A 27,826-nucleotide genomic window follows, 5' to 3' on the forward strand; every position below is an offset into this window, starting at 1 on the left:
CAGTGCTGTTTTCCTCATATAGATCTTGTACATATTTTGTTAAGAGTTATGCCTGAATATTTCATTTTCAAGAATGCTGATGTAAATGATACTGTGTTTTAATTTCAAATCCCACTTATTCTTTGTTGATATATAGGAAAGCAGTTGGCTTACGTATATTAACCTTGTTTCCTGAAACCTTGCCAAAACAGCTTAATAGTTCCAGGAAGTTTCTGTTGATTCTTTTGGATTTTATTGATAGATAATCAAAGTCAACTCTGAGCAAAGACAGTTCTAGTTCTTCCTTCCCAAACTGAATAGCTTTTATTTTGTCTTATTGCAACAATGACTTCCATTTTGGTGTTGCAAAGGAGTGGTAAGAGGGGATATTGTTCTTTGCTCCTGGTCATAGATGAGTTTCAGGTTTCTCATCATTTAGTAAGATGTTAGCTGGAGGTTTTGTGTACATATTATCAACTTGAGGAAGCTCCCGTCTATTGTCTATACTGTTCAAGGTAAAACAGCTCAAACATTCTATTCCTAGTAGCACTTCTGCTGAAAACACGAAACGACAGAGAGGGAGGGAGGGGGAGCTGCGAGCTCATTACAGCTCATGGGTGTTTGACTCTCTCTTTTAACCCACCGTGAATCCCTAACACCTTGCATGTACTCTTTAAGGGATTTGCTACCTTGCTGCATAAATGTTCTGTCCTGTTCAAATTTATTTTTTTCTCAGTGTCTCATACAAAGCTTTGCCACAGTCGATGTTCAGTATCTTTCAGTTGTTGGGGATTTATTGCTGAATGAAATAATAAAGTGTAATAACAAAATATATGGTATAGAATTGATGGCTGCATCACTGATGGCTGCATGATACTGTTGCCCAAGTACATTCGTTCTATATTTGGAGAAAAAAACCTGACTACATATTGGCAGCCCTTGGTAACTTTTTATTCCTGATGGCTTGTGCACAGTGAACCAAATTATCTCAATAATAATTCCAATAGCTTTTATGTAATATGGGACAGAGATTCAAATAATTCACTTACGTTCTTTAGAGTTACTTTTTTATTTACACTAGTAGGACATTTACAAAAGGGAAAAATCACTGTTTTTGTACAGATTCACATGTGGTCACTTCAAGGTTCTCCACAACGCACTAGGAGATACATCATCCTATCAATAGGTTGCTGTTGTCTCTTTAGCCAATAAGAATTCGACTCAGAGATACCTAACAAATAATAAAATATAAACGTTACCTATGCCTTGCAGCGGCAGAGGGCTGCAGTGTTACTAGCTCAGCCTGTGAATCGTGGAGATTTAAGAACTGAAGCTGGCTGGGCTTCTGTGAGCTGCATGGCTTATTGCTGAAGTGACTGTTACAAACACAAAGTGAGTTCAGTTCTTACCTTCCTTCTGTTCAGATGACAAACATAGCAACGTAAATGTATAAAGACCTCCCTCCAAAATGTTATGATGTTGGGACCCCATTTGTGATTGATGAATTATTATGTACAATATTTAAATCATTTTGGGTAGTATCATTTTCTAACATACACCCGCAGGAGTTTCCAGGGTGAGGGCTATGATTTAGGTAAGAACGGTCAGAGGAGTCACCTTCTTCTTCCCCAGCCACAAAGCACCCACATCGTCAGATGGAGAAAGGAAGGCTCACACTCAGTTACCTGAGGTTTATAAGGCTAACACTGCCATGCTAATAATGTCCTAAACAATATCTAAAACCTGTTTCTGTTAATTAAAAAACAATGTGTGTGTGTATGTGTGTATTTCCTTAAATCAAGGGAGCAGAATAAAATAGTGTAATAATAAAAAAAATAGTGTGATGTGGAAACAGACTTAGTTTTATATTCTAGCTCTGCCATATGCTTATTGCATGACTTTGGGCAAATTCCTTAATTGATCTAAATGTCAATTCCATTGTCTTTAAAGTCGTTTCCACATAGTCCTTAACTTACAGGATTTTTGTGAGAATTAAGTAAGTTAATAATGTTAAGTTACTCAATATAGTGTTGGCCACATCAGCAGCATGCAGTGAATGTTAGGCAGAACTGTAACGACAAAATCCCAGTATCAATGCCAAAATTACTTAGTGATAAATTTAAGAAATACAGAGTCCACCTTACATTTTAAAACTCTCCTGAAGGACAAAAAGGAAGATTTTAAGACATGAAGAGAGGGATTATATCCTTGCAAGGAAAGGGTTAATAGTGCAGAGTTGTGACTTATCCCCAAATTCATTTAAAAATCTATCAACATTATTTCTTTTTAGGTATTAAGAATTTATTTTAAATTTTGTTATAAAAATAAATGAGACTTCCTCAATAAAATTATCCAAGATAATCATTAGAAATTATTTTAATTCATTCATTCTGCTTAAAAATACCATAGACTGACTTATAAACAGCAGAAAATGATTTCTCACAGTGTTAAAGGCTGAGACCAAAGGCTGGCAGGTCTGGGTCTGGTGAGGAGCCACCTTCTAGACGGTTGTCTTTTCACAGTGTCCTCACATGGTGGCAGCAGCAAGGAGCTTCTCAGGCCTCTTTTATAAAGGCACAAACTGCATCCATGAGGACTCCACCCTGATGGCCAAGTCACCTCCCTAAGAGCCTCATGTCTTAAAACCATCACCTCAGGAGTTATGATTTCAACATACAAGTCTTGGGGGGGACACAGACATTGAGACCATAGCACAAATGTAATTAAAATGTTATTGCTGGGTTAAATAAGAACTTTGTGTCAAAGTCACAGTAAAAGGAAAAGGTGGCCCCAGGGACGGCAAGAAGTGTAAGACTGACTCCCTGACAGAGGGCCTAACACTGGTAATTCACATCTGTAACTTTCACATCCCTGTTGTAAACGCTCTGAATCCAGTGGATAACAAACACCATCAGGTCACAGCAGCCTGAAACAAGCTCTAGGACAGTGTCCACATCAGAGTCCTCTGTTTCACACACGTCTGCTTTAAGCCATAGCTTTTGTTTTTTTAACCTATCATGTTGCCTTTTGCTATTTATCAAATCTGCAAAGAGTAAGTCAACATACACATTTCCACTTTCCCTTCAACTTTTCTTTGGTTCTTTAGGTCTAAAAATGTGGGGAAGAGAGGGGTGGAGAGATGAAAGAGTAATAAAGCTTCTATTTAACAAACCCGGAGCTAATATTTAATATCGTTCCAACTTAAGTATCCTTTGATTAAAAAAAATCATTATCGTAAAAAAGACAATTGTAAGGGAAAAGTTGAAGAAACTTAATTAGACCTTTGTAACTAAAAACCAATACCATTAACATAATTAAACATAGCTGATTACTGATTTAACCTGCTCACCAAGACTCTGAAGGACAATAATAAATTAGAAAACACCACAAAGAGACAACAGGAAAAAACTACAGCAGAGTGCTGGAGATACAGGCCTCCCACGGGCCTGCTGTGGGCTGTCTGGCTGGGGTCTTGAAAAGCCTTTAAAAAAGAAACTGCTCCCTGCTCTTTGGGGTACTTTGTCCTGGCTTTTTAGAAGCTCAAGGCTCCTGAGTCATCACTTACCAAATTGATATTTGTTTTTCACTGTCATTTTAATAAATGTGTGTGCTTGTTGGGGCTACAAAATGTAATATATATGTGTGTATACATTTCTGGAAGACAAAAGTCATTGTTTCTCTTTATAGATTAAGAAAATCAAGACACAATAGTAAAAAATTGGAAGCAACACAAGTGTCTAACAACAGATAAATAAAATGTGGTATATATATGTATAAACATACATATATAAATAATATACATACAAATATGTTTATAAATTTTCTTTCCTTTTTTCTTTTCCTTTCTTTTAAAAGGAACTTCTGACAAATGCTACAACATGGATGAAGCTTGATAACATTATGCTAAGTGAAATGAACCAGTCACAAAAGGGCAGATGCTGTATGAGTCCACTTACATGAGGCACCTGGAGTATTCAGACTCACAGAGACAGGAAGGGGAATAGTGGTGCCTAGGGATGAAGGGGAGGTGGAAATGAAAAGTTAGTGTTTAGTGGATACAAAATTTTAATTGGAGATGTTGCAAAAGTTTTGAAGTTGGATGATAGCGATGGTTGCATAACAATGTGAAGGTTCTTAATACACTTTAAATGGTTAAAATGTTAAATTTTATGTTATATATATTTTATAACACTTAAAGAAATCAGCAGATATGAATCTCAGTTCACAGACTCTGAAGTACAAGAAATTCAATTCTATTTCAAGCCCTAATTGATCTAAGGTGGCAAAAAATTTGTCTCAATTACTGAGCCTTACCAGCTCCTTTCCCTCCCTTTGTTCAAGTCTCCCAGGAGAGGAGGCTCACATAGAATCAAGCTTTTCAGGATGTGAGGACCTACCTTGTCTTCAACAGCTCTATCAGGTCAGTGTCTACTGAGGTACCTCCTAATCCAGGACCGTGCATATTCCGATTAAGAAGTCCCCTTTTTCCACAATTAAAACTGGCTTAGAAGAATCTCAGAGAGCCTGGTGCAGCTGGGGTCTTGCTGCCCACCTAGGGAGGACTCCGGGCCCACAGCAGGTCCTAAACCCTCTTAGCTTTTAAGTCCCTTAAACCTCTCTAGGCTCTTGCTCCCTCTCTTAAGCCCATTAAACTCTCATTATCTCTTCACTGTTTGTCCCTTTTCCAATACTGAAAAAAATCCTTTTATTTTTGAAAAATCTGAACAGTACTGGGGGGACATTTAGTAAAGTTTTGTGGAAAGGTCTTCTTTTCTCCCTTTTGCTTTCTCCAAACATTTGCGGTCTCTGGTCTCTAAATGTTAAATATTTGGAAGTTAAAAGTTAGAGCCTACCAGCCTTCTTTAATGGTTCAGAGTGTTACAATCCCTTTCCAAGGTAAGGAACACAGAATAGCACATCTGAAGAGGAATGGAAATGTTTGAGGGAGAGAGAATGGGAGAAATAACTAGCATACGTAATATTCAACTCCACAAAACAATTCAGTGTTATTGAGTCATATTTGCACTTTTAAATGCAAAGTAACCACTCCAGAATGTTCAGAAGTCAGAGCTGCAGAAGTCTTCATGCTGTACCCAAAGGCCAGGCAGCTCTGTGTACCTTGGGTGCCAGAAATCATTCTTCTCTTGCTCATTGTCTTTCCCTTTCTTCCCTCTGGACTTCACTTTCTTCGGCTTTCTCTCCTTGCAGGCACTGTAAAAAATAGTGGGAAAAAAAAGGTAATTAAAAAAGGTAGACATTCTAACAAAAACTGTAATAGGCTTCTTTGGAAAAATAATGCAAAGAATCTTTCTATAACAGATGTTCCACATGTGTTGTATGTATGGGTGAAGTATTGAGCCAGAATTTTATAGTATTTAAAACTTCCAAGAATTTTTTCAGGTAAAATAAATAGCCTAATTTTACAGAAAAGTAAACAACACCTCTGAAATTAAACATGTTGGGCAATTTTATTCCAACCATTCAGCTATTAAGTGACATCTCATTCCACTGCAGACCATTGTGTCCTCAAATCTCATACTCATGAGGGAATTCTGTGTTTCCATTCACTAACACTCGCAGTTTCATAAATTTGTATAACACTTCATGCCTCTGAAAACATTTTGAAAATTTCTCAAGACCTACATCTATCAAACCTACACTGCTGGTGGGAATGCAGTTAGGTGAAAACAGTATGGAGATTCCTCAAAAAACTAAAAATAGACATACCCTATGATCCAGCAATCCCACTTCTGGGTATATATCCAGAAGGAACTCTAATTCAAAAAGATACCTGCACCCCAGTGTTCACAGCAGCACTATATATGATAGCCAAGACATGGAAGCAACCTAAATTTCCATCAACAGATAACTGGGTAAAGAAGTTGTGGCGTATTTATACAATGGAATAATACTCAGCCATAAAAAAGAATAAAACAATGCCATTTGCAGCAACATGTATGGACCTAGAGATCATCATTCTAAGTGAAGTAATCCAGAAAAAGAAGTTTTGAGAGTTTGAGATTTGCAAAATGTTGGCCACTATATATAAAAATAGATTTTAAAGTTTCTTTTGTATAGCACATTGTGCTGTACACCAGAAATTTAAAAAAAACAACAAACATGTCTTTTAAATAAATTAAAAAAAAGTCTAACAGCCAGGACAAAGTCCCCTGATGGCCTCCAGAACAGGTGCTTTTTCACAGGGAGATAACTTGCTGCTTTTCTCACAGCTCTGCTGTCCATAGAATGGTTTCCAGGTCTCTACTGTGGATTCTCCCTTCAAGTGAGTTGAGTTTCATGTTCTATTCAAGGGTGTGTGTGTGTCCTCGTGCATGGTTTGTGTGGTAAGAAAAAGAAAACTCATGCAAGATGATACAAATAAATTGATCAGGAAGTATAATGGAATAGAGAATCTTTTTTAAAAGCAAAGTCAATACTATGATGCAAAAGATTATAGCTAATTTAAAGTGAAACAAAACACTAGAACATATGTGAGCGCTGGAAGGCAAGTCAGGACTTGTCAAAGGAAGGAAGTATCAGCAATTCAACGTGTAACAAAATGGCTCATTTTTCCCCCATACATTTTAATTTAGAGCAAAATGCCGTAAGGAAGTCAGCAGAATGCTGAAAACAGCATAAGTAGTAGGAATGTCAGAGATGTGAAAGCAAAACGTGGTTAAGTGAGGTTTGTTTGATGTCAGATTATTCAGCTTCAGTTATTGATCTCGACTGCCTGCCAACTGTCAATCTACATCTTTTCTGTCTGCCAGAATAAATGTTTTTAGTTTACATTAGTCTATATGTCATTTGCAGAATACTGAATTATATCTCCAAAATTTATTTTGAAAAGTGTTAGTTTGCTTTAAAAAAAAGTCAGGCCATTTGACAATTTCAGTTTCTTTTTCTAATGTGTATTTTTGCTTATTTATTGAGTACATATTTGTTATACCAGAACTCATAGGCAGTGCTGAAGTTAAAATCATAATAATTAAAGTGAAATTTAAAATAATGAATATTATTGTAACAATGTATTTTAAGTTGTCACCAAATGCTAGACAGCATGCAAAAGGGCTTTATGACTCCTTAAGTAATAATAATAAACTTTCATTGAATGTTTATGCCCTGAGGAATTTCAACTGTGTTTATGTAAAGAACACAGGTCACTCTCAGGATCACTCTATGATGTAGGCACTGCAGTTATTCCCATATTCAGATGAGAAGTTAGGGCAAAGAAGAACTAAGTGACTTGATCACAGACAGTTAAGTGGCAGAGACAGGATTCTAAGCCTCTTAGTCACTGCAGGTTTTTGTAGGTATTGCTGTTTTCGTCCTTGTATATTTTGCTTTCCTATCTAGAAAGCAAAGAAAAGGTCAAAGTCCTCCAAAGGGAAGCACTTAAATCCCCATTTGCCCACAAAGCTTACCTAGAAGTTTACTTAGGAAGTTTAATCCCTCTTTCACAGCATCTCCTTTACTAGATATGACAGAAAAAGCCTCAAGAGCATTTAGTGTGTTGCCTCCAACCTCACAGATATTTAAAAATGTCAGAGCCACCAGTTTTGGGATACATTGCTGTACTGAAGGACTCAAATAGGAGTAAGGGCTCAGCTTGTACCCAATTTTTCCTAATTTTGCCTTCAAATAATTACTCTGTAATAACACTTACTTTTACAAGTTCATTCTGCCCTATATCTCAGGCACAATACTAGGTTCTACTATAATGATTATGATTTTGTCACCTGTCGTAGTGAACATTTTTATATTTTTTAATTGTCCTTGAAATAGTTCTTTCTGAAGTCTTTCAAACCCTAGTAGACAATTACTTGACGATGGGAAATCTTCTTTTATCTGTTTCACAAAAAAAGATCTGTTTTTACCCTTCAGCCTTTCTCGGAGTAGGAACTCAGTAAATATTTGTTGAAATGAATTAAAAGAAATTGACCCCCAGTGATGGTAAATGGCTCACAAATACTATCATACATTCTTTAAAGTGTACTTAAGTCTAGAGGCTTGAGGATCTAGGCAGATGAGAAATTTTGTTCTATATATATTTATTCAATGTTCGTACCATATCTTTCTTTTTTTCTTATATGTACTCCCAATACATTTTGTTGAATTTACATATAATGAAATGTGCCTATCACAAGTGCAGAGTTCACTAAGCTCATTCAAAACTAACAAATACAAATAAAACATGATAGTATTTCATCAGTGCACAGGAGGCATCTGAACAGATGTCATGAAGAAAGTTATTTTAATTCATACACTGCTGTTATGGGTTGAAATGTGCCCCCCCAAATTTATGTGTTGAAGTTCTTACTCCCAGTACCTCAGAATGTGACCATTCTTGGAAATAGGGTCATTGCAGAAATAATTTGTTAAGAATACAGAAAGAAAACCATGTTAAGATTGGAGTTATACTGTCACAACCAAGGAGAGAGACTTGAACACATTCTTCTCTAGTGCCTTCAGGTAGAAAATGGCCCTGCTGACACCTTAATCTCAGTATTTTAGACTCCAGGACTGAGACAAGAGGATGGAAATTATTTCAAGCATCTTTTCTGACCATAATGCCATGAAACTAGAAATCAACCACAGAAAAGCAAAGGAGGACTAAAACAACATTATGGAGATGAAACAACATGCTACTAAAAATGGGTCAATGATGAAATCAAAGAAGAAATCAAAGGGAAGTTCATAGTGACACAGGCCTTCCTCAAAAAACGAGAATAATCTCAAGTAAACAGCCTAACCTGCCACCTAAAAGGATTAGAAAAAGAAAAGCAAACAAAGCCTAAATTCATCAGAAGGAAGGAAATAATAAAGATCAGGGAGGAAATAAAATAGAGATTAAAAAAATAGAAAAAATCAATTAAACCAAGAGCTGTTTTTTTGAAAGAGTAAAAAAAAATTGACACACCTCTGGCCAGGCTCACCAAGAAACAAAGAGAAAGAACACAAATAAAGTAAGAAAGGAAAATGGAGAAATTTCAATCAATACCACAGAAATACAAAAAAAAAAAAAAAGAAAAAAGGTCAGAGAATGGACAATCATATGGAAACAAATTGGACAACCTAGAAGAAATGGACAAGTTTCTGGAAACATGCAGTCTATGAAGACTAAATTAAGAAGAAATCGACCACTTTAACAAACCAATCATTACAAACGAAGTAGAATCAGCAATTAAAAAAAAACCTCCCTATAAACAAAAGCCCAAGACCGACTGGCTTCACCAGGGAATTATACCAAACATACAAAGAAGAGCTCATATCAGTCCTTCTCAAACTCTTCCAAATGACTGAAAAGGAGGGAGTACTCTCAAACTCATTCTATAAACTCATTCACCATCACCCTGATATCAAAACCAGACAAAGACATAACCAAGATAGAAAATTATAGGGCAATATCATTGATGAATATAGATGCAAAAGTCCTCAACAAAACATTAACAAACAGAATCCAACAGCACATTAAAAAGATCACACACCATGATCAAGTTGGTTCATCTCAGGGATACAAGGGCGGTTCATCATAAGCAAATCAATCAATGTGCTACACCACATCAGCAAGACAAAGGGCAGAAACCACATGATCATCTCAATAGATGCAGAAAAATCATCTGATAAAATTCAACACCCATTTATTACAGAACTCTTACCAATGTGGGTATAGACGGGACATATTTCAACATAATAGAAGTTATTGATGACAAACCCACAGCCAGCATAGTACTCAAAGGTGAAAAACTGAAAGCCTTCCCACTAAAACCAGGAACAAGACAAGGATGCCCCTCTCACCACTTTTATTCAGCACAGTCTTGGTAGTCCTAGCCACAGCAATCAGGCAAGAAAAAGAAATGAAAAGGAATCCAAGTTGGAGAGAAGTTGAAAATTGTCACTTTATGCAGATGACATGATACTATATATACAAAATCCTAAAAGCTCTACACCAAAACTACTAGAGATGGTAAAAGTATGGCAAGATAGCAGGATAAAAGATTAGATTAACATACAGAAATCAGTGCATTTCTTTACACTAATGACGAATTAGCACGGAAAAAAAGTATAGAAGCAATCCATTTTAAAATTGAATCCAAAACAATAAAATACTTAGGAATAAGTCTGAACAGGAAGGTGAAAGATTTATACATGGAGACTTATACAAAATATTGACTAAGGGACTTAACAAAATGGAAGACATCCCATGCTCTTGGATTGGAAGAATCAATATTGTTAAAATGGCCACACTGCCCAAGGCAATCTACCAATTTAATATGATCCATATCAAATTACCCAGGACATTTTTCACAGAACAACAAATAATACTAAAATTTATGTGGAATCACAAAAGATCCAGACCTGCTAAAGCAATACTGAAGAAAAAGAATGAAGCTGGAGGAATAACTCTCCCAAACTTCAGACCCTACTACAGAGCTACAGTAGTCAAAACAGTGTGGCATTGGCATAAACACAAAACATATGGATCAATGGAATAGAATAGAGAACGCAGAAATAAACCCACAGACCTACAGTCTTTGACAAAGGAGGCAAGAACATACAATGGAGAAAAGACAGTCTAGTCTCTTCAGCAAGTGATGTTGGGAAAACTGGACAGCAGCATGTAAATCAGTGAAGTTAGAGCACTCCCTCACCCCATACACAAAAATAAGCTCACATTGGCTTAAAGACTTAAATATAAGATAAGACATGATAAACCTCCTAGAAGAAAACATAGGCAAAACATTCTCTGACGTAAATCTTAGCAATGTTTTTCCTATGGCAGTCTACCCAGGCAATAGAAATAAAATAAAAAATTAACAAATGGGACCTAATTAAACTTACAAGCTTTTTCACAGCAAAGGAAACCACAAGCAAAACAAAATGACAACCTACAGAATGGGACAAAATCTTTGTAAAAGATGAGACTGACAAGGGCTTAATTTCCAGAATATATAAATGGCTCATACAACTTAATAACAAAAAAATAAACAATCCAATCCAAAAATGGGCAGAAGACCTAAACAAGGAAATTCTCCAATGAAGGCATACAAATGGCCAATAGGCACATGAAAAAATGCTCACTATCACAAATTATCAGAGAAATGCAAATCAAAACTACAATGATATATGACCTCACACTAGTCAAAATGACCATGATTCAAAAGTTTGTAACAGATCAATGCTGGAGAGGGTGTGGAGAAAAAAAAAAAACCCTCCTACATTGTTGGTAGGAATGTAGCTTGCTGCAGCCATTATGGAAAACAGTATGGAGATTCCCCAAAAGACTAAAAATAGACTTACCATATGACCCAGCAATCCCAGTTTTGGGCATATGTCCAGAGGGAACTTTAATTTGAAAAGATACACACACCCCAGTGTTCACAGCAGCACTATATACAATAGGCAAGACATGGCAGCAACCTAAATGACCACTGAAAGATTACTGGATAAAGAAGTTGTGGTATATTTATACAATGGAATACTACTCAATGTTAAAACAGAATAAAATAATGCCATTTGCAGCAACATGGATGGACCTGAAGATCATCATTCTAAGTGGAGTAAGACAGAAAAAGAAAGAAAATACCATATGATGTCACTCATATGTGGAATCAAAAAAAAAAAAAAAAAAAAAAAAAGGACACTGGTGTACTCATCTACAAAACAGAAACAGACTCACAGACATAGTAAACAATCTTATGGTTACCAGGGAAAGAGGGTAGGAAGGGAAAAATTTGGGAGTTTGAGATTTACAAATATTAGCCACTAAATATAAAAATAGATTAACAAAAAAAGTTTTTTCTATATAGCACAGGGAACTATATTCAATATCTTATAATAACATTTAATGAAAATGAATATATGTATGTATATGCATGGCTGGGACATTACAGTGTACACAAGAAATTGACCCACCCATTGTAACTGACTGTAATTAAATTTTTTGAAATTTAAGAAATACGACAAGAAATCAGTGAGCTAGAAGAAAAAGTGAGACACCTCTGGGACAATATAAAGCACACAACTTTCACAGTATATGGGTCCCAGAAGGGGAAGAGACAGAGAAAAGGCCCAAGAAAATATCTGAAGAGATAATAGCTGAAAACTCCCCTAACGTGGGGAAGGAAAACAGTCAACCATCCCGGAAGTGCAGAGTCCCACACAGGATTACCCCAAAGACAAGCCCACCAAGACATATCCTTAAAATTTCAAAAATTAAAGATAAAGAGAATATTAAAAGCGTCAAGGGAAAAGCAACCAATAACATACAAGGGAACTCCATAGGTTATCAGCTGCTTTTTCAGCAGAAACCCTGCAGGCCAGAAGGGAGTGGCATGATATATTTAAAGTGATAAAAGAAAAACCTACAACTAAGAATATTATATCCAGCAAGGCTCTTGTTCAGATTTGTTGGAGAAATCAAAAGCTTTGCAGACAAGAAAAGATAAAAGAAGGAAAGGCCACAACTAGAAACAAACAAACAAAAAAGCTCACTGGTAAAGACAAAGTTCAAATACATTCTCAAACCTGTCACATCTTGCCTCCCAAAGGTATTCATTCAGTAATACCGGCATGTCTTCTTGGCCAAGTGCTGGGCTGGAGACCTGTAATACACTGGAAACCAAGGTATAGACTCTGTTCCCAGGTGGCTGAACCTCAGTTTTAATAAAACACAGAGAAGGCTGTTGTAGGCAGAGTACCCGATAATTAAAGTCATGACCTATCCCCTTCTCACAATTCTTAAAATCATTATTCATTTTTCTGACCCTGATGCTCCTTCAGGATACACAGGATCTTAGCAAAGTTCCCCAGGGCAAAGCAGACTCAGTGCTGGCAAGGGAGACACTGTGGACCCCCACCCTGGCTGGGCTGAGTAGGAGAATTTCCCTTTGAGTGACTCCCACTGAGACCTATTGCCCACCTTCAATTGTCTCCTAGGTATTCAGGGATAACCCCGCTGTCTTGTGAGCAGATCACTTGCTACCCAAAGATCTACACTGCACAAGCAGAAGGCAACATGTTGTAAAATATCTCTGCTACTTTACACTGGTTGTCAAAGTGTTTTTCTTAAATTTAGATGTTGGAGGGGAGAGAGGAAGAAAGAGAAGTGGACACAGATAGGGGTTGGACACAAAATTTCACATGTCTCGGTGTCACAAGGGACAACTTCCACTCAGTGGCTCACCTTATATTTGTGACTTTTAGTAGACTTACTTTAGCTTCACATGAGATTGAAGAAGAAAAGCATGTATCTGTATATACACATACATACACACATATGCTTTTATAAATATATATAGGTATATATACATATATACATCATATATATGTGGGGTGTGTGTGTATATAGATATATATACCTTAAAGAAATTCTTAGTTTATAAAACATGCTCTGATGAAGGTTACATTAGAAAGGACCACTTTTGCATGGAGTGGTGTTTCTCATAAGCAGTTACACAGCGCCCTCTGGTGGCCTTGTGAGAAATGGCACGAGTGCTGCTTGTCTCCATGGTTGTCAGACAAGTGGCAACATTCACACTTACACATCAGTCTTGCTGTTAGAAGAAACCAAATTCTGTAAGAGTCAAAGTTTTGGTGGTCCCTTGTAGTGGAAGTCCTTGTCTGGACCATGACACAACAGGGCACTTTCTAAGTGCAATGTCTCAGGGAGTGTTAGTGGAGTATATGAGTCAGGCCCTGGGTCCACAGCAGAGAATGAAGAGGAGGTCACTGCCTCACAGGACCTGAAGGGAGAGGCTGGGAACACGCTGGGGTCACTTGTCCACATCCCAGCTCTGTGTGTCTGATACATAGAAATCAGTCTATCCAACAAAGGACATTTATGGCATTTTGATGTTTACATTAACACTAAAACCTAAATAAAAATGAGAAACCTATCACACAACATATTTATCTAATTTCACTTAAATTGATGGAGAAAAAATGAGACTACCCTATATTATCAGTCACTTATTCAGATGAGTAATTATCACATCCATTTAAAACTTTAGAAAACAGAAATTTAATGGTTGCATAATATTCCCATAATCCTTTTAATTAAAGGACCTGTTTCTATTGTTCCTGCTCCCAGCTTTCTCCACCACTGTCTTGTTCTCTGAAATCGGAGCCAAATTCTACCCTGCACAGGCAGGTTGTAAATCCAGGACACCCCCTGAACTTCCTGACCTTGGTCTCCATCCTTTTCTCCTAGGCTGGCAAGCACTTCACACCACGTCTTCTGTCTTTCTGTGGATTCAGAGGTTTGCTCAGATCAGAATTTTCCGCAGTCAGTTCCCAACCTGCTCTCTGCACAGTGCTTGACCTGTACTAAATACTCAGTCAAGACCTGGAAAGAGTAAATCTAAATGAGTTTGCACTGTTGCTGATGTCACCCTAAACCTAGATTTAAATCCTGGAAAATAATCAGTGTTATCTTGAAGCAAAAGGACCAGTTCATTGTTTGGAAGGTTTGTAAACCAGGTACACACCACCTTCGCCTGTAACTCAAAGTATGTTCTTGGGTGGTCGAGGAGTTGAAGGAGTTTTAAAAGCAAGCCCTGCAGAATATATAGGTGGGAGACTCGCAAGGGGATTGGAAGGCCTTTGCAGACTGACTGTGCATTCTTGTAGATGGACCCCAAGTTTTCCATGATTGGCTGACATCTCCTTAAAGGCTTTACCAAGTGGGACCCTTAGAGTTTTGTTTTGTGGTTTTCTAAGAACTCTGGAGTATGTTACTAAACCCCAGGTCTGTCATGAGCTACATAGTATCTCATGTTTCCCACACCTCCAACTGGCCAAGGGATGTTTGGGGTTCTGCACGGAGGGCATTTTCTGGAGGTGAATTTGGCTTTGCATTCAGACTTTGATGGGATGATTTTTGGCCAAGTCCTACAGACTGACACAGAGCCTGTGCTCCTAACCGTGAAGCTGGAGCTTCAGCCCAGGCAGCTCTCCCTTTTGGTCTTCTGGTCTCTGCTTCATCTGCTCCCAGTTAAATCAGGGGCCTCTGTCTTTCCTCTTCCAGGGAGAACTTGGAACTCCCTCCCTCTGAGGACCCATGTTCTCTGCATCAGGGGCTCCATCTCTGGGCAGAGAAGACAGAGGCCGCTGATCATGAACACACTCAGTTACCTCAGACATTGGGATTACTCTGTCCTTACTTTGATTAGACATGATGGCCACTCCTTTTTCCCCATTTGTGGCTTTGGGCCAAAGTTAGAGCTCCTTCCCCTGCAGAAGGTGAATGGCAAAGACACCAGTCCTGGAAGCTGGAGCAGGGGTGGTGCAGAGGGTCGCTGAGGGGGCAGCCTGAGGGGTGGCAGGGCCTGTGAGTAGCTCCCAGGGGCCCTGGCATGAGGCTCTAAACTTCCTGCCAATTCTCATGCACCTGATATATTTTCTTAAGGCTCCCTCTGCTCATATGAGCTCAACTGGGTGCCGCTAATGTCTTGAAATTCCCTCGGGTGGATCACACCCAGGACACTGCTTTTAAGTTGGTGACCTCCCTTATTTTTAATTTGCAAAATTTTTACTTAAGGCAAAAAACAATGATAATCACTCTCCTTATATATTATACAGACAGACCCAGCAGGCCACAAGTAATAAACTATCTCTGATAAGAATAATCAGGACGTGTATATTCATAGACACATTAAGGAACACTGGGAGCCCCAGCACTGCAGGTGAGGGGAGTCGGGAGAGACTGGCTAATACTGACGGCGGTGTCCTTTGCTCGGGCTCTGCAGCTGTCACAGGCAGGACAGACGTAGCTGGCTCTCAGTCACCACGTGTTTCCACAGCGGGTTCTGGAGCTGATGCTGTACCTCCAAGAATGGAAACTGTCATCAGTCTGACTGCTTTTCCACATGTCTCCCAAAGACAGGAAAGTCCTCACTGACAGTCAGAGACGTCTCGGTCCCACATCCCACCCCCAGGTCGTTTTCCCAGACTGCAGTCCAGGGGAACAGTGATCTAAGCCTCCTCATTGCTCCTGGCCCTGTCCCAGTCTCGGGAGGCTCTGCTCTGTCTGGCAGGGCTTTCCCCTTCCCACTCACCCCATCACCCACCCTGCATCCTCCTCACAGTCACCTTCTGCCCCTAGGCTCCAGGTGCTCCCGCTGTGCCGGGAGAAGCTGGGCCTGGTGCTCCAGGTCTGGGCTAAGCATGCTGAGCTCTATGTAAGCCAGTAGCAACTTCAGGAAGGGAGTCCTGGGGGCTGGTGGAAATCCTCTGGGCACTGGTGCAGCCAGGTGCCCAGGATGGAGGGTTTGGCCCTGTGGGTAGCCACGGGGGCAGCAAAGTCGGAGGCCTGGCCTTGCCTTCCACGCTGCACTCCCAGGGACATGGGCATTTTTGCCTTTGGCTCCTGCTATCCAGAGGCTGGTTCTACTCAATGTTCTGTCTAACATGTCAGTCTTGCCAGAGGCAGGCCTGAGCATAGAGGAGGGGTTTCTACAAGACTTTGGAAGTGACAGCCTTTGATCAGTGGTGTGACAACCTCTCCACATCTTCAGGGATGCCTGACACACTGCTCTGTCCCTCTCTGTGCCCCTCCCCACTGGACATCTGTTCTGTGAGGAAAGGCAGGCTGTCTGCTCTGGGCACTGCTCTCCTGGGAAGACAGGAGTGCTCTATGAGCATCTGACCCCGGAGGGAAAAAGCAGGCTGTGTCTCCCACCGAGACTTTCCATGGGCCTCCTCACAACTCAGATTTCAGCTTGTGCACCTACCTGCTGTCTAACCCTTCAGGGCCCCTGCCTGGGTCTCCTTCTGCCCCTGCCACTCACTTCCCACAGGGCAGGCTGAGCCGTCCCCTCAGACTCACTGGGTCCCCTGAGCACCAGCTGAGTCCCCACCACTGAGGTTCCACCAGATGGAGAGCAGGCTGCTTTCCACCTCTTGTGTTCTGGGTCCCAGGAAGGGGATGGAGGCAGGGCTGAGGCAGGGAATGGCTGTGTGTTCTCTGAGGGGCTGACTCTGTCCTCTGACATCCTGAATGCTCCTCCCAGCACTAAAGCCTTGTCCACAGCTCTCTGGTCCTCCTTTCTTCTTTGCCAGGCTAAGCCCTAAGACTTCTGCTCTCAAGCCAGAATCATAAGTTGTGTGGGATCCATGGTTTTGCCTGCTCCTGCCCATCGACTCAGCCCCAGCTCCACGCTGTTTTTGGAGCAGGAAGTCCCTCCCTCCTTCATCAAAGAAACTCACTGTTCCAGCTGGTCCAGCAGTCCACTGCACTCATCACAGTAAGGCGCATCCCTACCTAGAGGAGAGCAGGAAGCCATCGCACGGCCTGTGCTAAGAACACCACCTGGATGTGACGTCTAGTGTGACAGCGTGACTCCTGGCAGAATGGAAGCCCTGAACACAGACCTGGTGTCTTTTTGATGCAATAAATGATGGTTTTTCCTAGAAAATCACCTGTCCCTAGTGGCCCTTCCTACATATTTGAAAAATGAGCTCAACCAGCCCCATCACACAGGTCTGAGTGGGTCTGGGGCCACACTGATCCCCCCCAAGGACCCCTGCTCTCACTCTCCTAGGACAGGGACACCTAATCGAATCACAAATCCTTTTTCAACTGTAAATATGGATTTTCTTCTCAGGTGAGCATGAATCCAGCCACTCTCTGCTGAATAAACCCATATCCCATCACAAGGAGCACAGCAATCCTGCGGGACTTGTCCCTTTTCTCTCAAGATGAAGACATCTGCCTTGTGGAAAGTAGTCCCAATTATTGCAAGGCAAATGTCCTTTTAAGTCCATGAAGAAATCCGTCCATTGCCAGATTCCTGCTTCACACCAGAGGCTAACTGCTTTTCTCTCCATAAATAGGTTTCTTTCTCTGGCAAAGTGTGGCTCAGCGACTGTCCAGTGATTATACAGGGATTCTCTTCCAAGCAGGTTTGAAAAATTCCTGGGGTTTTCACCATTCCCTGTGAGACTGAGCCTGGCATTCTGGCAAGGTAATTCCTACTTACTGCAAGTCAAAATTACTTCTAACTCTGGTGAAGTAACCCATCCATCTTTACACTGTGCTTCATGTTACCCTTGAGAGTTACTCCTTTTCTCAACATATGCGGATTCCCTCCTAAGAAGCATAGAAACCCAGGCACTCTAGAGCAATTTCTTTATCTTATCATAATTAGTATGGCAAATATCATGAGATAATCCCTCTTATGGAGTTACAAAACTCATTGCTCTTGGGAGAGTAACCCCCATTATTGGAAGCCAAATCAGGTCTTAACAGGGGTGAAAAAATAATCGATTATCATCATGAGATTATTTCCATTTGCAGTCCTGACTATAATTCCTTTTTACTGTAAATAGGGGTTCCCTCATCAGTTGAGAAGTAGCCAGGCACTCTCAGGTGATCACCCATAACCTTCTCCAGGTGGTGCCAAATCTTACGAGATTTTCCCTTTTATCATGAGATTTAGCCCACCACTCTGGGAAAAGGAATTCTCATTATTGCAAATCAAATCTATTCCCCCCTGAAGGGGAGAAATCACCCCACAGCCAGATTCAGTCCTTCATCACTCCAGAGTCTAAATCCATGTCTCTGTAAGGATGGATTTTTTTTCTCAAGTGAGCATGAATCCAGCCACTGCCTGCTGAATATACCCATATCCTCTCACAAGGCACTCAGCAATCTCGCCAGTCTCTCAGGGGCGTAATCCGTTATTAGAAGCTGACCGTGTTTGTAACACAGATGAAGGAATCATCACGGCTAACTATACCCTTCTGCAGTCTTGAGGACAGATCACTTTTACTGTAAACGTGGGCTCCCTTCTCAGGCTAGCTGTCGCCCAGGCACTCTCAGGTGGTCAATAATAATCCTCTTCCGGTGAAGACAAATCTAGTGAGGTTTGCCATTTTCTCATGAGATTTAGCCCGTTCTTCTGGGGAAAGTAATTCACCTTATTGAAAATCAAAACTAATCATTCCCAAAAGGAAGAAATCACTCCATCGACAGATTGTGCCTGTTGTCACTCCTGAGGCTAACTCCTTTCCTCTGTAAGAATGGATTTTCTTCTCGGGGGAGCTTGAGTCCAGCCACTCTTGGCTGCATTAACCCATGTCCTCTCACAAGGGGCTCAGCCATCTCGTGAGGTTTGTCCCTTCTCTTGGGAATTAACTTGCCGGAACACCAGGCTTGGTCCCACAGGGAATGTTTCAGATCCCATGAGATTTTCAAAGCTGCTTGGAAGAGAACCCCTGGATAACCACTGGGCAGCGGCTAAGCCACACTCTGCCAGATAAAGAAGCTCATGTATGAGGAGAAAAGAAGTTAGTCTCTGGTGTGAAGCAAGAAAGATTCTGGCGATGGAAAAATTTCTTCACAGACTTAAAAGGAAATGTGCCCCAGAATAACTGTAACTACGCTCCCCAGAGAAGGGGGCTGAGTCTCGTGAGGAAAGGTGCAGGCCTTGCGGTACTGCTGCACCCCTTGTGAGCGGATACAGGCTTGTTCAGCTGAGAGACGCTGAATTCACGGTCACCTGGGAAGAAAACTCACCCTTACAGAGAAAAGGAGTTCGTCTTAGGAGTGATGAAGAACAGAATCTGGCAAAGGAGTCATTTTTTTCCTTCAAGGAATAGATTTGACTTCCAGTAAGAATGACTGTTCCCAGAGGAGGGGGCGAAGCCCTTGAGCAATGGGCAGAACACGTGAGACTCGGCTCCACCTGGAGGTGACTAGGGGCGATTACCTAAGAATGTCTGGGCTACTGTTTGCCAGAGAAGGGACCCATACTTACTGTTTTATTCTCAGTATTTATTCTTAGGACTGAGAAAAAAAAATCTAGTGTTGATGACTTTTCAGCTCTGTTAAGAATAGATTCAACTTCCAATAATGGTGATTACTCTCCCTAGAGCAATGATTTCGTATCTCCAGAAATTTAAAAAAATGCATGAGATTTGTGATCCTAATTGTGATATGACAAAAAATATTACTAATTCCCAGAGAGTGCCCAGCTTTCTGCTCTTCTTAGAAGGGAATCTGTACATGTTGAGGTAAAAAAAAAAAAAAACAAAAAACAAAAACTCCTGGGTAAAGTAGAACCTAATGCAAAGACGGATGGATTACTTCAATGGAGTTAGGAATAGTTTTGACTTGCAATAATTGGGAATTCTCTTGCCAAAACACCAGTCTTTGTCTCCTGGAATAGTTCAAATCCCATGAGACTTACAAACCCTCTTGGAGGAGAATCCGAGTAATCACTCGACTGTGACAGCGGCAACCACATGTTGCACATAAAGAAACTCTACATGCGGAGAAAAGGAGTCAGTCTCTGGTGTGAAGCAGAAAAGAATCTGGCGAGGGATGGACTCTTCATGGACTTAAGAAGAAATTTACTTTGCAGTAATTGGGATTTCTCTTGCCAGAGCACCAGTCTTAGTCTTGCGAGAAAAGGAACAAATCTTGTGAGATTGCTGAGCTCCTTGTGAGATGATACGGTTTTATTCGGCTGAGAGAGGCTGGATTCACACTCACCTGAGAAGAGAATCCACCCTTACAGAGGAAAGGAGTTAATCTCAGGAGTGACGAAGGACAGAATCTGGTGATGGAATGATTTCTTCCCTTTAAGGAAAATAATTTGACTTTTAATACTGAGAATTACTTTCCGCAGGGAAGCGGGCTAACTCCTGTGAGAAAAGGGCAGATCTCAGGAGATTTGGCTCCATCTGGAGAGGTTTAGGGCTGATTCCCTGAGAGTATCTGGGCTACTGCTTGCCTGAGTAGGGAACCCATATTTACAGTTGAAAAGGTATTTGTGATTCCATTTGGTGTCCCCGTCCTAGGAGAGTGAGAGCAGGGGTTCCTGGGAGGGAGAAGTGTGGCCCCAGAAGCCCACTCAGACCTGTGTGACAGGGCCGGCTGAGCTCATCCCACACTGATGCAGGAAGGGCAAACAGGACGGGTGCTTTTCTAGGGAAAACCGTCATTTACTGCATGGAACAGACACCAAGCCTGCTCTCCAGGGCTTCCATTCTCCCGGGAGTCACACTGTCACAACAGACATCACGTCCATGTCCTCTGTACAATCATGTGACAGCTTCCTGGTCTCCTCTAGATATGGGTGCGTCCTCTCTTACTGTGATGAGTAAGCGGACCCCAGGACCAGCTGAAACAGTGAGTTTCTTTGATTGAAGAAGGAGGAACTCCCTGCCCCCAAAACACTGCGGAGCTGTGAGCTCCGTGAATGGGCAGGCGCAGGCAGAACCCTGGGTTCCACACGTCTTACAATTCTGGATTAAGAGCAGAAGTCTTAAGGCTTCTGCTGGCAAAGAGGAAAGGAGAACCGGGGAGCTATGGACAAGGCTTTGGTGCTGTGAGGGGCATCTGGGAGGTCAGAGAAGAGTCAGCACCCAGGAAACCCATAGCCATTGCCTCCCGATCTCAGCCCTGCCTCCACCCCCTTCCTGGGACCCAGAACACAAGGGGCAGAGAGCAGCCTGCTCAGCCTCTGGTGGAGCCTCAATGGTGGGGACTCAGCTGGTGCTCAGGGGACCCAGGGAGCCTCAGGGGACAGCTCAGGTCAGTGGTGGGGGCAGAAGGAGACCCAGGCAGGACCCCTGGAATATCAGGCAGCAGGTAGGTGCAGGAGCTAAAGTCTGAGATGTGAGGAGGCCCACAGGAAGCCTGGGTGGGAGACTCAGCCTGTTCTTTCCCTCCTGGGTCAGATGCTCACAGAGCAGCTCCTGTCTTCCTGAGAGAGTAATGCCCAGAGCAGGTAGCCTACCTGAACTCACAGCGAGGACATTCAGTGGAGAGGTGCAGTGAGAGGGACAAAGCAGTGTCCTTGAAGATGTGGAGAGGCTGTCACACCACTGACCAAGGGCTGTCACTTCCGAAGGCTTGTCACAGTCCTACCTCTGTGTCCACGCCTGCCTCTGCCAAGACTGCCAGTTTAGATGGGACATGGATTAGAACTGGCCTCTGAATGACAGGAGCCAAAGGCAAAGAATCCCACGGCTCCACAGGGCTGCCCCAGGAGTGCAGTGTGGAAGGCAAGGCCAGGCCTCTGACTCTGCTGCCCCCTGACACCCAGCAGGGCCAACTCCTCCATCCGAGGTACCTGGCTGCACCACTGTGCAGAAGATTTCCTCCAGCCCTCAGAATTTCCCTGCCTAAAGATGCTACTGGCTTACATAGAGCTCAGCATGCCTGGCTCAGATGGAGCACCAGGCCCAGCTTCTCCCGGCACAGCGGGAGCACCTGGAGCCTAGAGGCAGAGGGTGACTGTGAGGAGGATGCAGGGTGGGTGATGGGGTGAGTGGGAAGGGGAAGGCCCTGCCAGACAGAGCAGAGCCTCCCGAGGCTGGGACAGGGCCAGGAGCAATGAGGAGGCTTAGATCACTGTTCCCCTGGACTGCAGTCTGGGAAAATGACCTGGGGGTAGGATTTGGGACCGAGACGTCTCTGACTGTCAGTGAGGACTTTCCTGTCTTTGGGAGACATGTGGAAATGCAGTCGTACTGATGATAGTTTCCCTTCTTGGAGGTACAGCACCAGCTCCGGAACCTGCTGTGGAAAAACACCTGGTGACTGAGAGCCAGCTACACCTCTCCTGCCTGTGACAGCTCCAGAGCCAGAGCAAGGGACACTGCTGTCAGTATTAGCCAGTCTCTCCCAACTCCCCCCACCTGCAGTGCTGGGACTCCCAATGTTCCTTATGTGTCTATGACTATTCAGTTCCTGATTATTCTTATCACTGATTACTTATTATGTGCCCTATTGTGTCTGCCTGGGTAATATATGAGATTGATTATCGCTGTTTTTTTGCATTAAATAAACATTTTACAAATTAGTAAGGCAGGCCACCTGTTAAAGCAAGTGCCCTGGATGTGATCAATTGAGCTCATATGAGCAGAGACTTAGATGAGAATCTGCAGGAATCTCAGAGCCCCATGCCAGGGGCCTGGGAAGTGATCGCAGGCCCTGCCACCCCTCAGGCTCCCCCAGCAGTGATTCATTACAGACCTAGGGTTAAGTTACATGCTCTCAAGGTCTTAGAAAACCACAAGCCAAAACTCTAAGTAGACTTCTGAATCTGCTAAGGGTCCCGCTTGGTAAAGCCACTATGGAGGTGCTCTGATGTCAGCCAACCATGGAAAACTTGGCGTCCATCTGCAAGAACGTGTAGGCAGTCTGCAAGGGCCTTCCATTCCCCTTAGAAGTCTCCCAACTATATATTCTCTGGTGTTTGCTTTTAAAAACCCTTCAACCTCTCAACCACCTAGGAACATACTTTTGGTTACTGGTAAAGGCTGTATATTCCTGGTCTGCAAACCTGGCAAAAAATAAACCAGTTCTTTTGCTTCAAGTTAACCCTGATTCTTTTCTAGGATTTAATTCTAATTTTAGGAGAACATCAACAATAGTGCATAACTCATTTAGATTTACTGGGCAAAGAGCAGATTGGGCATTGATTGAGGAGCATCCAGGTTTGGGAGAAGCTCTGAATCCACAGAAGGAGAGAAGACATGGTGTGAACTGCCTGCCATCCTAGGAAAGAATGGTAGAGATCGTGATCAGGGCAAAAAACACATGATCATGTTAATAATGCCGAAAAAGCATTTGATAAAATTCAACACCCATTTATGATAAAAAGCCCTTACCAAAGTGGGTATAGAGGAAACATATCTCAACATAATAAAAGCTATATATGACAAACCTACAGCCAGCATAGTACTCAACAGTGAAAAACTGAAAACCTTCCCACTAAAATCTGGGAAAAGACAACATTGTCCACTCTCACCGCCTCTATTCAACATAGTGTTGGAAGTCCTAGCCACAGCAATCAGGCAAGAAAAAGAAATAAAAGGGATCCAAATTGGAAAAGAAGTGGTAAAATTGTCATTATATGTGGATGACCTACTATATATGGAAAACCTGAAAAGCACCATAAAAAAACAAAAAAACAAAAAAACCCTCTAGAGCTAATAAAAGAATTTGGCAAGGTAGCAGGACACAAGATTAACATACACAAATCAGGTGAATTTCTTTACACTAATAATGAATCAAGAGGAAAAGAAAGTAAAGAAACAATCCCTTTTAAAATTGCATCCAAAACAACAAAATACTTAAGAATAAATCTGACAAGGAAATGAAAGACTTACAGGTGGAGAACTACAAAACTTTGATTAAGGAAATTAAAGAAGACTTAAAAAAAAGTGGAAAGATAACCCATGCTCTTGGATTGGAAGAATCAATATTAAAATGGTCATTCTGCCCAAGGCAATCTACAGATTTAATACAATCCCTATCAAATTACCCAAGACATTTTTTCCTGCCAAACTGGAACAACAATCTTAAGATTTATATGGAATCAAATAGGGAATTTCAGGGTTGGGGAAGGTGGAGGAAATGGGGGGGTGATCTGGATTTGGGTGGTAGCGGCTAAGGGATGCAGCGAGAGCTAAGGGCGTAGTTAGGGAACTGGAACCAGCTTAACTCCTTGCTGCCCATCCATCTTTGTATGAAGCCCCTCTGACACCTTCTTCTTAGCGCTCCAGTTCCAAGGATGGTTTAGGAGGGAAGAACCTGACAGGATCCCTACTTTGCCCCCTTTCCCTTTTTATTTCCTTTCTAGTTCTGCCTCCTTTGCATCTTCCTGTGTCTTCTCCATTCCATATAACTCTATCACCCCACCCCCCCAGACAGCACCCTGTTCTTTTCCTCAGAATCTCCTCTCCTCTTCTCTAGCTCGATTTCTTCTGCCTCACAGCTGACCACCACCGGCCTGGTCTCCTGAGTGAAATCATGAAGGCGGTGAACCTCAAGCAAGCCATTTTGCAAGCTTGGAAGGAGCGATGGAGTGACTACCAGTGGGCAATCAACAAGAAATTGTTTCCCAAAGGAGCCACCTGGGACATTCTCAACCTGGCAGAAGCACTACTGGAGTAGGCCACGATTGGGCCTTCCCCCATCCTCTCATCCTGTCCTACCTGAAGTACGCCATCAGTTCCCAGATGGTGTCCTACTCCTCTGTCCGCACAGCTATCAGGAAGTTTGATGACTTTTCCCGGGACCTGTGAGTCCAGGCCTTGCTGGACATCATGGGCATGTTTTGTGATTGACTTAGCTGTCACAACAAAGCAGAGGAGTGCATCGGGCTGTGCCGGGCCTTTCTCAGCGCCCTCTACCGGCTGCTGCGCCGCACCGCAGCCTCTGCTGAGTGGCTCCGGGATGGGCTGGAGGCTGGCACTCCTGCCACTGCTGCAGAGAAGCAGCTTGCCATGTGCCTGCAGCGCCTGGAGAAGACCCTCAGCAGCACCAAGAACCGGGCCCTGCTCCACACAGCCAAACTAGAGGAGGCCTCCTCCTGGACTGCCACTGAGCACTGCCTCTTGAAGCTTGAGGCTACCCTGGCTGGTCTCAGCAGCCCCCAGCTCCGGAACCAGGCCGAGCAGCGTGGCACGCTTATCCGCGGCATCCCCACCATGCTGTCCGTGCCCTCAGAGCAGCTGCACAAGACTGGCTTCCCCACCGTCCATGCCGTGGTCCTGCTCGAGGGCACCAAGACCTGACAGGCGAGACACAGCCGCTGGTGAAGAGCTGATGATGGTGAAATGCATGCAGCATATGCCCACCCCACCTTGTGTCCTGGAGACCTGGAAAGCTCGCTTCGTGGGTCTCACCGAGTCCCCTGAGGGTACCGGAGAACTCAAGTGGACAGTTTTCACCTTCCTTAAGCTTCCACAGGTTTTGGTGAAGCTGAAGAAATACTCTCATGGGGACAAGGACTTTACTGAGGATGTCAATTCTGCTTTCTAGTTCCTGCTGAAGCTCACCCCCTTGCTGGACAAGGCTGACCAGCGCTGCCACTGTGACTGTACAAGCTTCCTGCTCCAGGAATGCAGCAAGCAGAGGCTTCTGTCTGAAGCTAGTATGAACATCATAATGGCCAAGCGCAAAGCAGACCAGGAGCATGCACCGCAGCTGAAATCAGATGAAAATACCAGCATCCAGCCCAACCCTGGGCAGAAACTCTGCGCGGAGCCCACAGTCACCAACATCCTCAGAACAATGGACACAGCCACTCTGAGTCCCCAGAGGGGCTGCTGGGGATCCTGGGCCACATGCTGTTAGGGAAGAGCCTGGACTTGTTGCTGGCAGCAGCCACCGCCACTGGGAAGCTTAAGTCCTTTGCCTGGAAATTCATCAGTTTGAAAGAATTCACTACACGCGGCAGTGAAGAAAGCACCAAGGCGGCCTCGGTTTGAGCCTTGCTCCTTGACAACTCCTTCCTCATGCGGTGCCATGTGGCCCAGACCTATGGCTCAGAGGTCATCCTGTCCGAGTCGAGCACAGGAAGAGGTGTTCTTCTTTGAGACGTGGACGCCAGAGGAGGGCAAAATCCTGAACTCTGACCACCCCTGCTTCTGGCCCGACTCCACCGAAGTGGAGTCCCTGGTGGCTCTGCTCAGCAACTCCTCGGAGATGAAGCTGGTGCAGATGAAGTGGCACGAAGCCTATCTCAGCATTTCAGTGGCCATCTTGGAAATCCTCAACACCTGGGAGAATGGGGTGCTGGCCTTCGAGTCCATCCAGAAAATCACCGATAACATCAAGGGGAAGGTTGCAGTCTGGCAGTGTGTGCCGTGGCTTGGCTGGTGGCCCCTGTGCGGATGCTGGGGCTGGATGAGCGTGAGAAGTCACTGCAGGTGATCCGCCAGCTGGCAGGGCCACTGTACAGCGAGAACACACTGCAGTTCTACAACGAGAGGGTGGTGACCATGAGCTCCATCCTGGAGCACATGTGTGCCGGCGCGCTGCAGCAGACAGCCACGCCGATCAAGTTTCCATCCGTGGGCATGGACACCATGCCCTACCAGAACCTGCTGCCCCCAAAGCGACCCATTAAAGAGGTGCTGATGAACATATTTCCCGAGATGCTGGAGAGGGGATGGGTGGACAGCTGCTCCATCCACGTCTCTGACACCCTGCTGCACATGGGAGGCGTCTACTGGTTCTGCAACAACCTGATTAGGGAACTGCTGAAGCAGATGCAGAAGGAGCACCCGCTGTGGGCGGTGGAGCTGCTCTACTCCATCTTCTATCTGGACATGTGCAGGCCACATCCTGCCTGGCCTGCTCACTGACTCCTCCAAGTGGCACAGCCTCATGGTCCCCCGGGCACCGCTCTCACCAAGCTGGCCATCTGGTGTGCCCTGAGTTCCTACTCCTCCCACAAGGGGCAGGTGTCCTCCCGCCGAAAGACATCGAGGATTACATCAGCCTCTTCCCCTTGGACGACATGCAGCCCTTGAAGCCAATGTGACTGCTGAGCTCCAGTGAGAAGATGCAAATATCCTCCCAAGTTTCACCGACCGATCCATGAGCAGCTCCCTGTCGGCCTCCCAGCTCCACATGGTTAACATGAGACCCGCTGAACTGAGTGCTGGCCAACCTGTTCCTGCTCATCTCCTCCATCCTGGGGTCGCGGTCCACACACGCAGTCTCTGCAGTGGTTCATGGAGGAGGGCGTGGACTGCCTGGAGCAGGGCAGCCAGGGCAGCATCCTGCAGTTCATGCCCTTCACCACCGTAACAGAACTGGTGCAGGTGTCAGCCATGTCCAGCCCCAAAGTGGTTCTGGCCATCGCAGGCCTCAGCCTGCCCCTGGGCCGCCAGGTGGCTGCCAAAGCCATTGCCACCCTTTGAGGGGCTTGGAGTGGGCCGCCAGGGCTGGCACAGGAGGGTCCCAGCCCCAGGCACCTCGGAAGGGAACCGTGAAGTGAGATGAGACATCACTGCTCATAGCCACATGACGTAACAGCCCTCGGTCCGTCAGTTTCCAGATCTTTCTGCTCCTGACTTCTCACCTCTAAGATGGCTC

At 43.6% G+C, this 27,826-nt stretch overlaps 1 long non-coding RNA gene and 1 pseudogene across 1 annotated transcript in view; one reads left to right on the forward strand and one right to left on the reverse strand.

Annotated features, from left to right (window-relative positions):
* Nucleotides 1-4,966: 4,966 nt before the first annotated feature.
* The window catches only part of LOC141573414 (uncharacterized), a 28,566-nt gene continuing 5,706 nt past the window's right edge, over nt 4,967-27,826 (reverse strand). The window contains exon 2 of the long non-coding RNA XR_012499105.1: nt 4,967-5,190. This is a non-coding gene — a long non-coding RNA (uncharacterized LOC141573414). The remainder of the gene's footprint in view (nt 5,191-27,826) is intronic.
* On the forward strand, nt 24,749-27,651 carry LOC105066993 (mediator of RNA polymerase II transcription subunit 24 pseudogene; annotated as a pseudogene).

The sequence above is a fragment of the Camelus bactrianus genome, chromosome 15, assembly GCF_048773025.1.
Source record: "Camelus bactrianus isolate YW-2024 breed Bactrian camel chromosome 15, ASM4877302v1, whole genome shotgun sequence".
In the NCBI taxonomy this organism is placed as follows: Eukaryota; Metazoa; Chordata; class Mammalia; order Artiodactyla; family Camelidae; genus Camelus; species Camelus bactrianus.